Source organism: Nerophis ophidion, linkage group LG02 (genome assembly GCF_033978795.1).
Source record: "Nerophis ophidion isolate RoL-2023_Sa linkage group LG02, RoL_Noph_v1.0, whole genome shotgun sequence".
Lineage (NCBI taxonomy): Eukaryota > Metazoa > Chordata > Actinopteri > Syngnathiformes > Syngnathidae > Nerophis > Nerophis ophidion.
The window spans coordinates 79,432,013-79,447,326 of NC_084612.1; the positions used below are offsets into that span (position 1 = coordinate 79,432,013).

The following is a 15,314-nucleotide window of genomic DNA, read 5'->3' on the forward strand; positions in this document are numbered from 1 at the left end:
TATGTATGTAAATATGTATTCATATATGTATGCATGTATGTATATATATCTATATACATACATACATACATTTACAGTATGTATGGATGTATGCATGTAGTATGTATATATATAGTATATATGTATGCACGTATAATATATATATATATATATATATATATATATATACATATACATATATATATATATATGTATATGTATATGTATATATGTATATAAACATACACACATACATACATATAGACATACATATACTGTACATACATACATACATACATAATGTACTTTAAACTAGACCAATAATGTTAGGACACATTATGTGAAAATGTTTAAGATCTTCTTCCCAATATAGTGACATACGTCCCTATACTCTACAAAAAGTAAAAAGGTCAACATGGTTCTCATGTAAGAATGAAAAAACAACAGCTGATGTGTGTTTTCCACCAATCGCGTGTTTGTTGTGCTGCACATTTTGAAACATGTAATTATCTGTGCTCAGTCAGCTTAAGGCCATGTTGTGATGAAATTGATTACACGGTGCCGAGGAAACATCATGTCCTAACTTTGCATTCACTTCATTACATCCCTGAAATACACTCACTACATTACATTCACTACATTACACTCTCTACATCATATTCACTAAATTACGTTCACTACACTACAATCACTACAGTACAGACACTACATTAAATTCACTACATTACAGACACTACATTACAATCACTACATTACAGACACTACATTACAATCACTACATTACAGACACTACATTACAATCACTACATTACAGACACTACATTAAATTCACTACATTACAGTCACTACATTAAAATCACTACATTACAGACACTACATTACAATCACTACATTACAGACACTACATTAAATTCACTACATTACAGTCACTACATTACAATCACTACATTACAGACACTACATTACAATCACTACATTACAGACACTACATTAAATTCACTACATTACAGTCACTACATTACATTTACTACATTACAGTCACTTCATTACAGTCACTACATTACAGTCACCACATTACAATCACTACATTACAGTCACTACATTGCAGTCACTACATTACAATCACTACATTACAGACACTACATTACAGTCACTACATTACATTCACTTCATTACATTCACTAAATTACATTTACTACATTACAGTCACTACATTACAGTCACTACATTACAATCACTACATTACAGACACTACATTACATTCACTACATTACAGTCCCTACATTACATTCACTTCATTACATTCACTACATTACATTTACGACAATAAGAGTCACTACATTACAGTCACTACCTTACAGACACTACATTACATTCACTACCTTACAGACACTACACTACATTCATTACATTACATTCACTACATTACATTCACTACCTAACAGACACTACACTACATTCACTACATTACATTCACTACATTACATTCACTACCTTATAGACACTACATTACATTCACTACCTTATAGACACTACATTACAGTCACTACCCTACAGACACTACACTACAGTCACTACATTACATTCACTACATTACAGACACCACACTACATTACATTCACTACATTACATTCACTACATTACATTCATCATATTACATTCACTACATTACGGTCACTACATTACATTCACTACATTACATTCACTACCTTATAGACACTACATTACAGTCACTACCCTACAGACACTACACTACAGTCACTACATTACAGACACCACACTACATTCACTACATTACATTCACTACATTACATTCACTATATTACATTCACTACATTACAGTCACTACATTACATTCACTACATTACATTCACTACCTTATAGACACTACACTACAGTCACTACATTACAGACACCACACTACATTCACTACATTACATTCACTACATTACATTCACTACATTACAGTCACTACATTACATTCACTACATTACATTCACTATATTACATTCACTACATTACATTCACTACCTTATAGACACTACACTACAGTCACTACATTACAGACACCACACTACATTCACTACATTACATTCACTACATTACATTCACTACATTACAGCCACTACATTACATTCACTACATTCCAGCCACCTGTAATAGCAACAAATGAGAAGCAGCTTGTGGAGATCCTGCTGGCTCCACCTTGGACATTTTCAACCATGCAGCCATCAACAGCATCCAGTGGATAAGCCAACATTTAACACTTCTGGAGCTGGACACTACACAAAAGCACAGGCCTAACTCAGTGGGGAGTCTTTTTGCTATACTTCAATAGTACTACACTCCTCAGTCTTATGCTATACTTCAATAGTACTACACTCCTCAGGCTTATGCTATACTTCAATAGTACTACACTCCTCAGTCTTTTGCTATACTTCAATAGTACTACACTCCTCAGTCTTATGCTATATTTCAATAGTACTACACTCCTCAGTCTTATGCTATACTTCAATAGTACTACACTCCTCAGTCTTATGCTATACTTCAATAGTACTACACTCCTCAGTCTTATGCTATACTTCAATAGTACTACACTCCTCAGTCTTATGCTATACTTCAATAGTACTACACTCCTCAGTCTTATGCTATACTTCAATAGTACTACACTCCTCAGTCTTTTGCTATACTTCAATAGTACTACACTCCTAAGTTTTATGCTATACTTCAATAGTACTACACTCCTCAGTCTTATGCTATACTTCAATAGTACTACACTCCTCAGTTTTATGCTATACTTCAATAGTACTACACTCCTCAGTTTTATGCTATATTTCAATAGTACTACACTCCTCAGTCTTATGCTATACTTCAATAGTACTACACTCCTCAGTCTTTTGCTATACTTCAATAGTACTACACTCCTCAGTTTTATGCTATACTTCAAGAGTACTACACTCCTCAGTCTTATGCTATACTTCAATAGTACTACACTCCTCAGTCTTATGCTATACTTCAATAGTACTACACTCCTCAGTCTTATGCTATACTTCAATAGTACTACACTCCTCAGTCTTATGCTATACTTCAATAGTAATACACTCCTCAGTTTTATGCTATACTTCAATAGTACTACACTCCTCAGTTTTATGCTATACTTCAATAGTACTACACTCCTCAGTTTTATGCTATAGTTCAATAGTACTACACTCCTCAGTCTTATGCTATACTTCAATAGTACTACACTCCTCAGTCTTATGCTATACTTCAATAGTACTACACTCCTCAGTTTTATGCTATAGTTCAATAGTACTACACTCCTCAGTCTTATGCTATACTTCAATAGTACTACACTCCTCAGTCTTATGCTATACTTCAATAGTAATACACTCCTCAGTTTTATGTTATACTTCAATAGTACTACACTCCTCAGTTTTATGCTATACTTCAATAGTACTACACTCCTCAGTCTTATGCTATACTTCAATAGTACTACACTCCTCAGTCTTATGCTATACTTCAATAGTACTACACTCCTCAGTCTTATGCTATACTTCAATAGTACTACACTCCTCAGTCTTATGCTATACTTCAATAGTAATACACTCCTCAGTTTTATGTTATACTTCAATAGTACTACACTCCTCAGTTTTATGCTATACTTCAATAGTACTACACTCCTCAGTTTTATGCTATAGTTCAATAGTACTACACTCCTCAGTCTTATGCTATACTTCAATAGTACTACACTCCTCAGTCTTATGCTATACTTCAATAGTACTACACTCCTCAGTTTTATGCTATACTTCAATAGTACTACACTCCTCAGTCTTATGCTATACTTCAATAGTACTACACTCCTCAGTCTTATGCTATACTTCAATAGTACTACACTCCTCAGGCTTATGCTATACTTCAATAGTACTACACTCCTCAGTCTTATGCTATACTTCAATAGTACTACACTCCTCAGTCTTATGCTATACTTCAATAGTACTACACTCCTCAGTCTTATGCTATACTTCAATAGTACTACACTCCTCAGTCTTATGCTATACTTCAATAGTACTACACTCCTCAGTCTGATGCTATACTTCAATAGTACTACACTCCTCAGTCTTATGCTATACTTCAATAGTACTACACTCCTCAGTCTTATGATATACTTCAATAGTACTACACTCCTCAGTCTTATGCTATACTTCAATAGTACTACACTCCTCAGGCTTATGCTATACTTCAATAGTACTACACTCCTCAGTTTTATGCTATACTTCAATAGTACTACACTCCTCAGTCTTATGCTATACTTCAATAGTACTACACTCCTCAGTTTTATGCTATACTTCAATAGTACTACACTCCTCAGTCTTTTGCTATACTTCAATAGTACTACACTCCTCAGTCTTTTGCTATACTTCAATAGTACTACACTCCTCAGTCTTTTGCTATACTTCAATAGTACTACACTCCTCAGTCTTATGCTATACTTCAATAGTACTACACTCCTCAGTCTTATGCTATACTTCAATAGTACTACACTCCTCAGTTTTATGCTATACTTCAATAGTACTACACTCCTCAGTCTTATGCTATACTTCAATAGTACTACACTCCTCAGTCTTATGCTATACTTCAATAGTACTACACTCCTCAGTCTTATGCTATACTTCAATAGTACTACACTCCTCAGTCTTATGCTATACTTCAATAGTACTACACTCCTCAGGCTTATGCTATACTTCAATAGTACTACACTCCTCAGTTTTATGCTATACTTCAATAGTACTACACTCCTCAGTCTTATGCTATACTTCAATAGTACTACACTCCTCAGTCTTATGCTATACTTCAATAGTACTACACTCCTCAGTCTTATGCTATACTTCAATAGTACTACACTCCTCAGTCTTATGCTATACTTCAATAGTACTACACTCCTCAGTCTTATGCTATACTTCAATAGTACTACACTCCTCAGTCTTTTGCTATACTTCAATAGTACTACACTCCTCAGTCTCATGCTATACTTCAATAGTACTACACTCCTCAGTCTTATGCTATACTTCAATAGTACTACACTCCTCAGTCTCATGCTATACTTCAATAGTACTACACTCCTCAGTCTTATGCTATACTTCAATAGTACTACACTCCTCAGTCTTATGCTATACTTCAATAGTACTACACTCCTCAGTCTTATGCTATACTTCAATAGTACTACACTCCTCAGTCTTATGCTATACTTCAATAGTACTACACTCCTCAGGCTTATGCTATACTTCAATAGTACTACACTCCTCAGTTTTATGCTATACTTCAATAGTACTACACTCCTCAGTCTTATGCTATACTTCAATAGTACTACACTCCTCAGTTTTATGCTATACTTCAATAGTACTACACTCCTCAGTCTTATGTTATACTTCAATAGTACTACACTCCTCAGTCTTATGCTATACTTCAATAGTACTACACTCCTCAGTCTTATGCTATACTTCAATAGTACTACACTCCTCAGTTTTATGCTATACTTCAATAGTACTACACTCCTCAGTCTTATGCTATACTTCAATAGTACTACACTCCTCAGTCTTATGCTATACTTCAATAGTACTACACTCCTCAGTCTTATGCTATACTTCAATAGTACTACACTCCTCAGTTTTATGCTATACTTCAATAGTACTACACTCCTCAGTCTTATGCTATACTTCAATAGTACTACACTCCTCAGTCTTATGCTATACTTCAATAGTACTACACTCCTCAGTCTTATGCTATACTTCAATAGTACTACACTCCTCAGTCTTATGCTATACTTCAATAGTACTACACTCCTCAGTCTTATGCTATACTTCAATAGTACTACACTCCTCAGGCTTATGCTATACTTCAATAGTACTACACTCCTCAGTCTTATGCTATACTTCAATAGTACTACACTCCTCAGTCTTATGCTATACTTCAATAGTACTACACTCCTCAGTCTTATGCTATACTTCAATAGTACTACACTCCTCAGTCTTATGCTATACTTCAATAGTACTACACTCCTCAGTCTCATGCTATACTTCAATAGTACTACACTCCTCAGTCTTATGCTATACTTCAATAGTACTACACTCCTCAGTCTTATGCTATACTTCAATAGTACTACACTCCTCAGTCTTATGATATACTTCAATAGTACTACACTCCTCAGTCTCATGCTATACTTCAATAGTACTACACTCCTCAGTCTTATGCTATACTTCAATAGTACTACACTCCTCAGTCTTATGCTATACTTCAATAGTACTACACTCCTCAGTCTTATGCTATACTTCAATAGTACTACACTCCTCAGTCTTTTGCTATAATTCAATAATACTACACTCCTCAGTTTTATGCTATACTTCAATAGTACTACACTCCTCAGTCTTATGCTATACTTCAATAGTACTACACTCCTCAGTTTTATGCTATACTTCAATAGTACTACACTCCTCAGTCTTATGATATACTTCAATAGTACTACTACTAATAATAATAATGGATTAGATTTATATCGCGCTTTTCTACTGTTATATACTCAAAGCGCTCACAGAGAAGTGGGAAGCCATCATTCATTCACACGATGGTGGTGGTAAGCTACATCAGTAGCCACAGCTGCCCTGGGGTAGACTGACGGAAGCGTGGCTGCCAGTTTGCGCCTACGGCCCCTCCGACCACCATCTTTCATTCATTCATTCATCATTCATTCAGCAGTGTGAGCGGCACCGGGGGCAAAGGGTGAAGTGTCCTGCCCAAGGACACAACGGCAGCGACTTTGATGTCAATAGGTGGGAAGCGAACCTGCAACCCTCAGGTTTCTGGCACGGCCGCTCTACCCACTACGCCATGCCGCCTACACTCCTCAGTCTTAAGTAAAGATATCCATATAGTACAAATAGTGCTGTAATTCTCGTATGCTTGATAGTCTTTATGGTGCTTGTATTCCATTGATGTCCAGCTCACAGATCTTGCTGCTGTGTTTGCACATTGCTTTACTTCCCCCAGCAGCTAGGGGACTTTTCTGTTCATTGTCATGTTTTCAAACTATCTTTGTGTAATTGCAGTTTGTGGGAAGTATATGTCTCTGATGTCTTGGTACAGTGGATAGCTTGTAAGGAACTTTCCACCTCACCTTGTGCAACTTGAATGCAGTCTGTCTTCTCCTGGGAGTCAGGTCTGCCTATGGCGGCATTTCTCCATGCTCACTGAGTCTGTACATAGTCAAGGATCTCCTCAATTTAGTTCTCCATGCTCAATGAGTCTGTACATAGTCAATGATCTCCTCAATTTAGTTCTCCATGCTCAATGAGTCTGTACATAGTCAAGGATCTCCTCAATTTAGTTCTCCATGCTCACTGAGTCTGTACATAGTCAAGGATCTCCTCAATTTAGTTCTTCATGCTCACTGAGTCTGTACATAGTCAAGGATCTCCTTAGTTTCTTTCTCCATGCTCACTGAGTCTGTACATAGTCAAGGATCTCCTTAGTTTCTTTCTCCATGCTCACTGAGTCTGTACATAGTCAAGGATCTCCTTAGTTTCTTTCTCCATGCTCACTGAGTCTGTACATAGTCAAGGATTTTCTTATTTTCTTTCTTTATGCTCACTGAGTCTGTACATAGTCAATGATCATCTTCATTTCTTTCTTTATGCTCACTGAGTCTGTACATAGTCAATGATCTCCTTAGTTTCTTTCTCCATGCTCACTGAGTCTGTACATAGTCAAGGATCTTCTTCTTTTCTTTCTTTATGCTCACTGAGTCTGTACATAGTCAATGATCATCTTCATTTCGTTCTCCATGCTCACTGAGTCTGTACATAGTCAAGGATCTCCTTAGTTTCTTTCTCCATGCTCACTGAGTCTGTACATAGTCAAGGATCTCCTTAGTTTCTTTCTCCATGCTCACTGAGTCTGTACATAGTCAAGGATTTTCTTCTTTTCTTTCTTTATGCTCACTGAGTCTGTACATAGTCAATGATCATCTTCATTTTTTTCTTTATGCTCACTGAGTCTGTACATAGTCAAGGATTTTCTTCTTTTCTTTCTTTATGCTCACTGAGTCTGTACATAGTCAAGGATCTCCTCAATTTAGTTCTCCATGCTCACTGAGTCTGTACATAGTCAAGGATCTCCTTAGTTTCTTTCTCCATGCTCACTGAGTCTGTACATAGTCAAGGATCTCCTTAGTTTCTTTCTCCATGCTCACTGAGTCTGTACATAGTCAAGGATCTCCTTAGTTTCTTTCTCCATGCTCACTGAGTCTGTACATAGTCAAGGATCTCCTTAGTTTCTTTCTCCATGCTCACTGAGTCTGTACATAGTCAAGGATCTCCTTAGTTTCTTTCTCCATGCTCACTGAGTCTGTACATAGTCAAGGATTTACTTCTTTTCTTTCTTTATGCTCACTGAGTCTGTACATAGTCAATGATCATCTTCATTTCTTTCTCCATGCTCACTGAGTCTGTACATAGTCAATGATCATCTTCATTTCTTTCTCCATGCTCACTGAGTCTGTACATAGTCAAGGATCTTCTTCTTTTCTTTCTTTATGCTCAGTGAGTCTGTACATAGTCAATTATCATCTTCATTTCTTTCTTTATGCTCAGTGAGTCTGTACATAGTCAAAGATCTCCTCAGTCACAGTGCTTGGGTAATGTGTCACTGTGTATTCTCTGTTTTGGGCCAAATAGCATCTTAATTTGCTTTGGTTTGGATTTGATTCTTTCCAATGTGTCAGATAGTTTTTTTATCATTTGGTTTAGTCCAGTGTGGTTTTTGTCTGGTGGCTCTGCTTACGTTTGTGAGCGGAGTCCCAGAACCAGCTGGTTGAGCAGACATCTCTGTAGACCAAGGGTCACCAACGCGGTGCCCGTAAGGACCAGATGAGTGGCCCGCTGGCCTGTTGTAAAAATTGCTCAAATAGCAGCACTTACCAGTGAGCTGCCTCTATTTTTTAAATTGTATTTATTTACTATCAAGTTGGTCTCACTGTGCTCGACATTTCTAATTCCAAAAGAGACAAAACTCAAATAGAATTCGAAAATCCGAGAAAATATTTTAAAGACTTGGTCTTCACTTGTTTGAATAAATTATTATTATTTTTTTTACTTTGCTTCTTATAACTTTCAGAAAGACAATTTTAGAGTAAAAATACAACCTTAAAAATTATTTTAGGATTTTTAAGCACATATACCTTTTTACCTTTTAAATTCCTTCCTCTTCTTTCCTGACAATTTGAGTAAATTTATTTTTTTTATTGTAAAGAATGATAAATACATTTTTATTTAATTCTTAATTTTAGCTTCTGTTTTTTCAACAAATAATATTTGTGAATTTTTTCTTCAAACTTATTATGATTAAAATAAAATAAAAATATTCTGGCAAATCTAGAAAATTTGTAGAATAAAATTTAAATCTTATTTCAAAGTCTTTTGATTTTTTTTTTTAAATCTTTGTTCTCAAAATAGAAATAATGATTTGTCTTTGTTAGAAATATAGCTTGGTCCAATTTGTTATTTGTTCTAACAAAGTGCAGATTGGATTTTAACCTATTTAAAACATGTCATCAAAATTCTAAAATTAATCTTAATCAGGAAAAATCACTAATGATGCTCCATAAATTATTTTTTTATTTTTTCAAAAAGATTCTAATTAGCTAGTTTCTGTCTTCTTTTTTTTGGGTTGAATTTTGAATTTTAAACAGTCAAAATTGAAGATAAACTATGTTTCAAAATTTAATTTTCATTTTTTTCGTGTTTTCTCCTCTTTTAAACCGTTCAAATAAATGTTTTTTTTATCATTTATTCCCTAAAAAAAACCTTCCGTAAAAGGAAAAAAAATGTACGACGGAATGACACACAGAAATACCCTTTTTTTTTAAAAAAATATATATAGATTTATTTATTAGAGGTAAATTGAGCAAATTGGCTATTTCTGGCAATTTATTGAAGTATGTATCAAACTGGTAGCCCTTTGCATTAATCAGTACCCAAGAAGTAGCTCTTGCTTTCAAAAAGGTTGGTGACCCTTGGACTAGGGTCTCTTTTATGGAACATGTCGCCCTCATTTTCTTTTAAGTGGTTCTAACATTGAAACATTCTCTTTTGGATTTGAATTATTAGTGGGAATCTTCCTAAATCTGTTCTGCATGCATTAGTTGGGCTTGGGTGAGGAGAATGGATTTGAACACGGCAAAACTGACAAAGCTTAACTTAGTTTCACTATAACAATCTACAAGGTTAATATAGTTCTCTTCTCTTTCTTCCCCTTCATTCTCCGCTTTCTTTTCTATTTCAAGTTATCATGACATGTATTTATTGTTGCATTTGAAACAATTGTATTGTTGATAATGGAGGTCATTTTTACTTGTATTCATTATCACTAGTGCTGTTTCTATTGATCCATTTGCAGTGTAATAATGCTCATGGTCATTTCTCTCTTCCAAAGCATTCATACATATGTTTTTTCTTCTTCTTCTTCTCCATATTTTGCCACACTCTACCTTCCACATTTTACATCCAATTCCAAGTGTTCCAACTTCAAAGTGTTCAGCCTATTCTGGAATTGCGGGCTTTTTCTTGACAAATTCCTAAAATTCCCAGATTTCCCAGAATGCTAGGTTTTCCGGGACATTTTTTCCATTTAAATTGAATTGTCCATCTTTTAAACTTCCACCATTTCCAAGTTTCAATCGATTCAAACCATTCCACCTTCAACACATTCCACCATTCTGGAAATTCAAACTACTTTTTTTCAAAGTTCCAAAAAGTTCCAGGATTGACCAGAATTCCTTGATTTCCAAATCCCTATTCCCATCCTTTTTTCTGGTGACTACTCCTTCCACATTTTACAACTGTTCCACTGTCCAAACATTCCTCTTAATTAGGACAAAAAACAAAGTTGTTTTCTGAACTGCAAAAATTCCCAGTTTTCCTGAAATTTCATGAATTCCGTAATACCATTTTTTAATTCAACATGTTACTACTTCAACATTTCTCGACCGATTTGAAAGATTCCAACACAAACCACTTTAACTCACTCAAACCATTCAAGTTTTGTTTTACCATTTTCCCCAAAAATTCCAGCTTTTCCCGAAATTCCCATTTTGGGGAAATTCCCATCTAAATCAATGGAGCATTTTTCAAAGTTCCACAATTTTTATCCGATTCAAACTGTTCCAACTTCAAAATATTCCGCCTGTTCAGCAATTGTGTGCTGTACTTCACCAATTCTAAAAGAAATTCCAGGATTTCCCACAAATCTTTTTTATTTTTTATTTTCCCCATTCAAAATGGAACCATTCCACCTTCAACACGTTCAACTCATCCTGGACATTCAAACTAACATTTTCCCACATTTAACACATTTTCAGATATTCCTGTTTTTTGGTAACCTATTTCCACCCTTCTTAAGTTTGACTACTCCTTTCACATTTTTCAACCCATTTCAACCGTTCTACCATCAAAACACTCTTATTCAGGACAAAAAGCAACCTGGTTAAGAAACTACAAACGTTCTTGGTTTTCATCCCAGGAATTTGTCAATTAAAATCTGTTAAAAATGTTACATTTCTTGATTGATTTGAACAAATCCAACACCAACAAATTCATCACATTCAGGATATTCATGCTCCTAATCATATATAAAAAAAAATCCTACTTTTCCCAAATTTCCAGGAATTTCCCTTTGAAATGAATGGGACATGTTTCCAAGTTGCACAATTTGACAATTTGTCAAGCTCTTCTAACCAATCCAACATCAACACATGCCATTCATCCTGGACATTCAAGCTAACACTTGCCCAAGTTCTGAACCAAATTCCACTTTCTTCAACATTCAACATTTACCATCAATTGATGAAGGTGGACCCCGACTTAAACAAGTTGAAAAACTTATTGGGGTGTTACCATTTAGTGCTCAATTGTACGGAATATGTACTGTACTGTGCAATCTACTAATAGAAGTATTAAACAATCAATCAATCAAAAGAACCACTCTTGCATTCAAGAAGCATTTAAGTCTCATCTTAAAACTCATCTGTATACTCTAGCCTTTAAATAGACCTCCTTTTTAGACCAGTTGATCTGCCGCTTCTTTTCTTTCTCCTATGTCCCCCCCTCCCTTGTGGAGGGGGTCCGGTCCGATGACCATGGATGAAGTACTGACTGTCCAGAGTCGAGACCCAGGATGGACCGCTCGTCGGGACCCAGGATGGACCGCTCGCCTGTATCGGTTGGGGACATCTCTACGCTGCTGATCCGCTTGAGATGGTTTCCTGTGGACGGGACTCTCACTGCTGTCTTGGAGCCACTATGGATTGAACTTTCACAGTATCATGTTAGACCCGCTCGACATCCATTGCTTTCGGTCCCCTAGAGGGGGGGGTTGCCCACATCTGAGGTCCTCTCCAAGGTTTCTCATAGTCAGCATTGTCACTGGCGTCCCACTGAATGTGAATTCTCCCTGCCCACTGGGTGTGAGTTTTCCTTGCCCTTTTGTGGGTTCTTCCGAGGATGTTGTAGTCGTAATGATTTGTGCAGTCCTTTGAGACATTTGTGATTTGGGGCTATATAAATAAACATTGATTGATTGATTGAAACTATTTCATCGTTTAAACGATTTCAACATTTAAACGGTTTCAACATTCATCTTACATTCCATTAGCATTTCAGTTCAGCGTCAACTTTTCAACATTCAAACTATTCTTCCATTCATACTACATTCCGTCAGCATTTCACTTCAACTTCAGCAATTGTCTCTTCTATTTGAACTTTTGTTTTGACACAATTTTGAGGAAAGATTTTATAGTACAAAAAATACGGTAATAATATTATTGTGTATTTTTTCATTCTACTTTTTAAAAAATGAATTATGATTATTATTATTGTTACAATTGAATTGAATGTTGATATTTAATGTAGCTTTTGCTTGAGTAGTGAAAGTGAGAGCCAGAGACGCTGAATGAACAAAACCCTGAAGTGTATTTCCTATTCATGTATTCATCATCATCTGCAGATTAAAATAAATATTCTAATGAAGGAAGAAAGGCCCACTTCTGGCAAAACAAGAAGATTTTTCTGTGTATCCAAGAGTGTGCTGGCCTTCTTGTGGGGCCTCCAGTGGGTCTTGTAGTCCAAATATGGTGTCAATATAGTCTAAATATAGTGTAAATATGGTGTCAATATAGTCTAAATATAGTGTAAATATAGTGTCAATAAAGTGTAAATATAGTGTACATATAGTGTAAATATAGTGTACATATAGTGTAAATATAGTGTCAATATAGTCTAAATATTGTCTAAATATAGTGTCAATATAGTCTAAATATAGTGTCAATAAAGTCTAAATATAGTCTAAATATAGTCTAAATATAGTGTCAATATAGTCTAAATATAGTGTAAATATAGTGTCAATATAGTCTAAATATTGTCTAAATATAGTGTCAATATAGTCTAAATATAGTGTCAATAAAGTCTAAATATAGTGTAAATATAGTGTAAATATAGTGTACATATAGTGTAAATATAGTGTAAATATAGTGTAAATATAGTGTAAATAAAGTGTAAATATAGTGTAAATATAGTGTAAATATAGTGTACATATAGTGTAAATATAGTGTCAATATAGTGTAAATAAAGTGTAAATATAGTGTAAATATAGTGTACATATAGTGTAAATAAAGTGTACATATAGTGTACATATAGTGTAAATATAGTGTACATATAGTGTAGATATAGTGTAAATATAGTGTAAATAAAGTGTACATATAGTGTAAATATAGTGTAAATATAGTGTAAATAAAGTGTAAATATAGTGTAAATACAGTGTACATATAGTGTAAATAAAGTGTACATATAGTGTACATATAGTGTAAATATAGTGTAAATATAGTGTACATATAGTGTAGATATAGTGTAAATATAGTGTAAATAAAGTGTAAATATAGTGTAAATATATTGTAAATATAGTGTACATATAGTGTAAATATAGTGTACATATAGTGTAAATATAGTGTAAATATAGTGTAAATATAGTGTAAATATAGTGTACATATAGTGTAAATATAGTGTAAATATAGTGTACATATAGTGTAGTGATAGTGGCACACGCTGTAGCGGCGGCGCTGTGTTCAAGTCAGGCCAGCAACATCAATCAAAGAGCAGAGAATGGATTTCGCCGGCAAATCTCCTGAAGAATGATCTGTCAAATGGCCGCCTGGTCCGCAGCAAAACCTGGGACTCTCCGTGTGAAATCTCCAGATGCCTCCGGGCCCCCTTGGCCGAGGATCAAGGGCCTCAACTTGGAAACATCGGAACTGCCGAGCGGGTGGCGACCTTTGACCCCGGCAGCGTGGTCAAACCCCGGCCGGCCGCTGGGCGTGGTCTGCAGCCGCTCCACTTCACAGCTGATGTAATTCCTCAAATGAGAGCCCACTTAGCCAGGACCCTGACACATTTTGAGGGCTGCGGGGGAGGGAAAGTCAGCCTTCTTGCTGCAAGAAGCAGCATTCCATCAAACACTGGCGGCTAATTGGAAGAGCTCGCCGCCTTTCTTCTCACGTCCTAATTGATCACGGCCAGCGTGATGCTTGGCTTGCTCCAAAGCAAACAGAGACACCTGCGGCCCACAGGGGACACCAAGACTTTCCAAAGAAGCTTCTCAGGCACACACACTTCCATGAAAGCAGCTCCTTTTTAACACACTTCCACTTCTTTTGCACGATTCTACTTCCTGACACTTTGGAAACACTTTCACTGGAAAATACTACTTTGTTGCCGAGTACACTCCCTCAAACTCTGCTTCCCTCACTTCTTCACCAAATACCACAAACACAAACATCAGCATGACAACATTAAATACAGTAGTGTAGTAGACCTAAGTACTCATCAAGTACCACCATCATGACAACATTAAATACAGTAGTGTAGTAGACCTGAGTACTCATCAAGTACCACCATCATGACAACATTAAATACAGTAGTGTAGTAGACCTAAGTACTCATCAAGTACCACCATCATGACAACATTAAATACAGTAGTGTAGTAGACCTAAGTACTCATCAAGTACCACCATCATGACAACATTAAACACAGTAGTGTAGTAGACCTACGTATTCATTAAGTACCAGCATCATGACAACATTAAATACAGTAGTGTAGTAGACCTAAGTACTCATCAAGTACCACCATCATGACAACATTAAATACAGTAGTGTAGTAGACCTAAGTATTCATTAAGTACCACCATCATGACAACATTAAATACAGTAGTGTAGTAGACTTAAGTACTCATCAAGTAC

At 35.7% G+C, this 15,314-nt stretch overlaps 1 protein-coding gene across 1 annotated transcript in view; it reads right to left on the reverse strand.

Moving 5' to 3' along the window:
- Positions 1-15,314, reverse strand: part of LOC133548266 (ephrin type-B receptor 2-like) — a 345,771-nt gene that overhangs the window by 142,559 nt on the left and 187,898 nt on the right. The gene's annotated exons all lie outside the window — the stretch shown is intronic.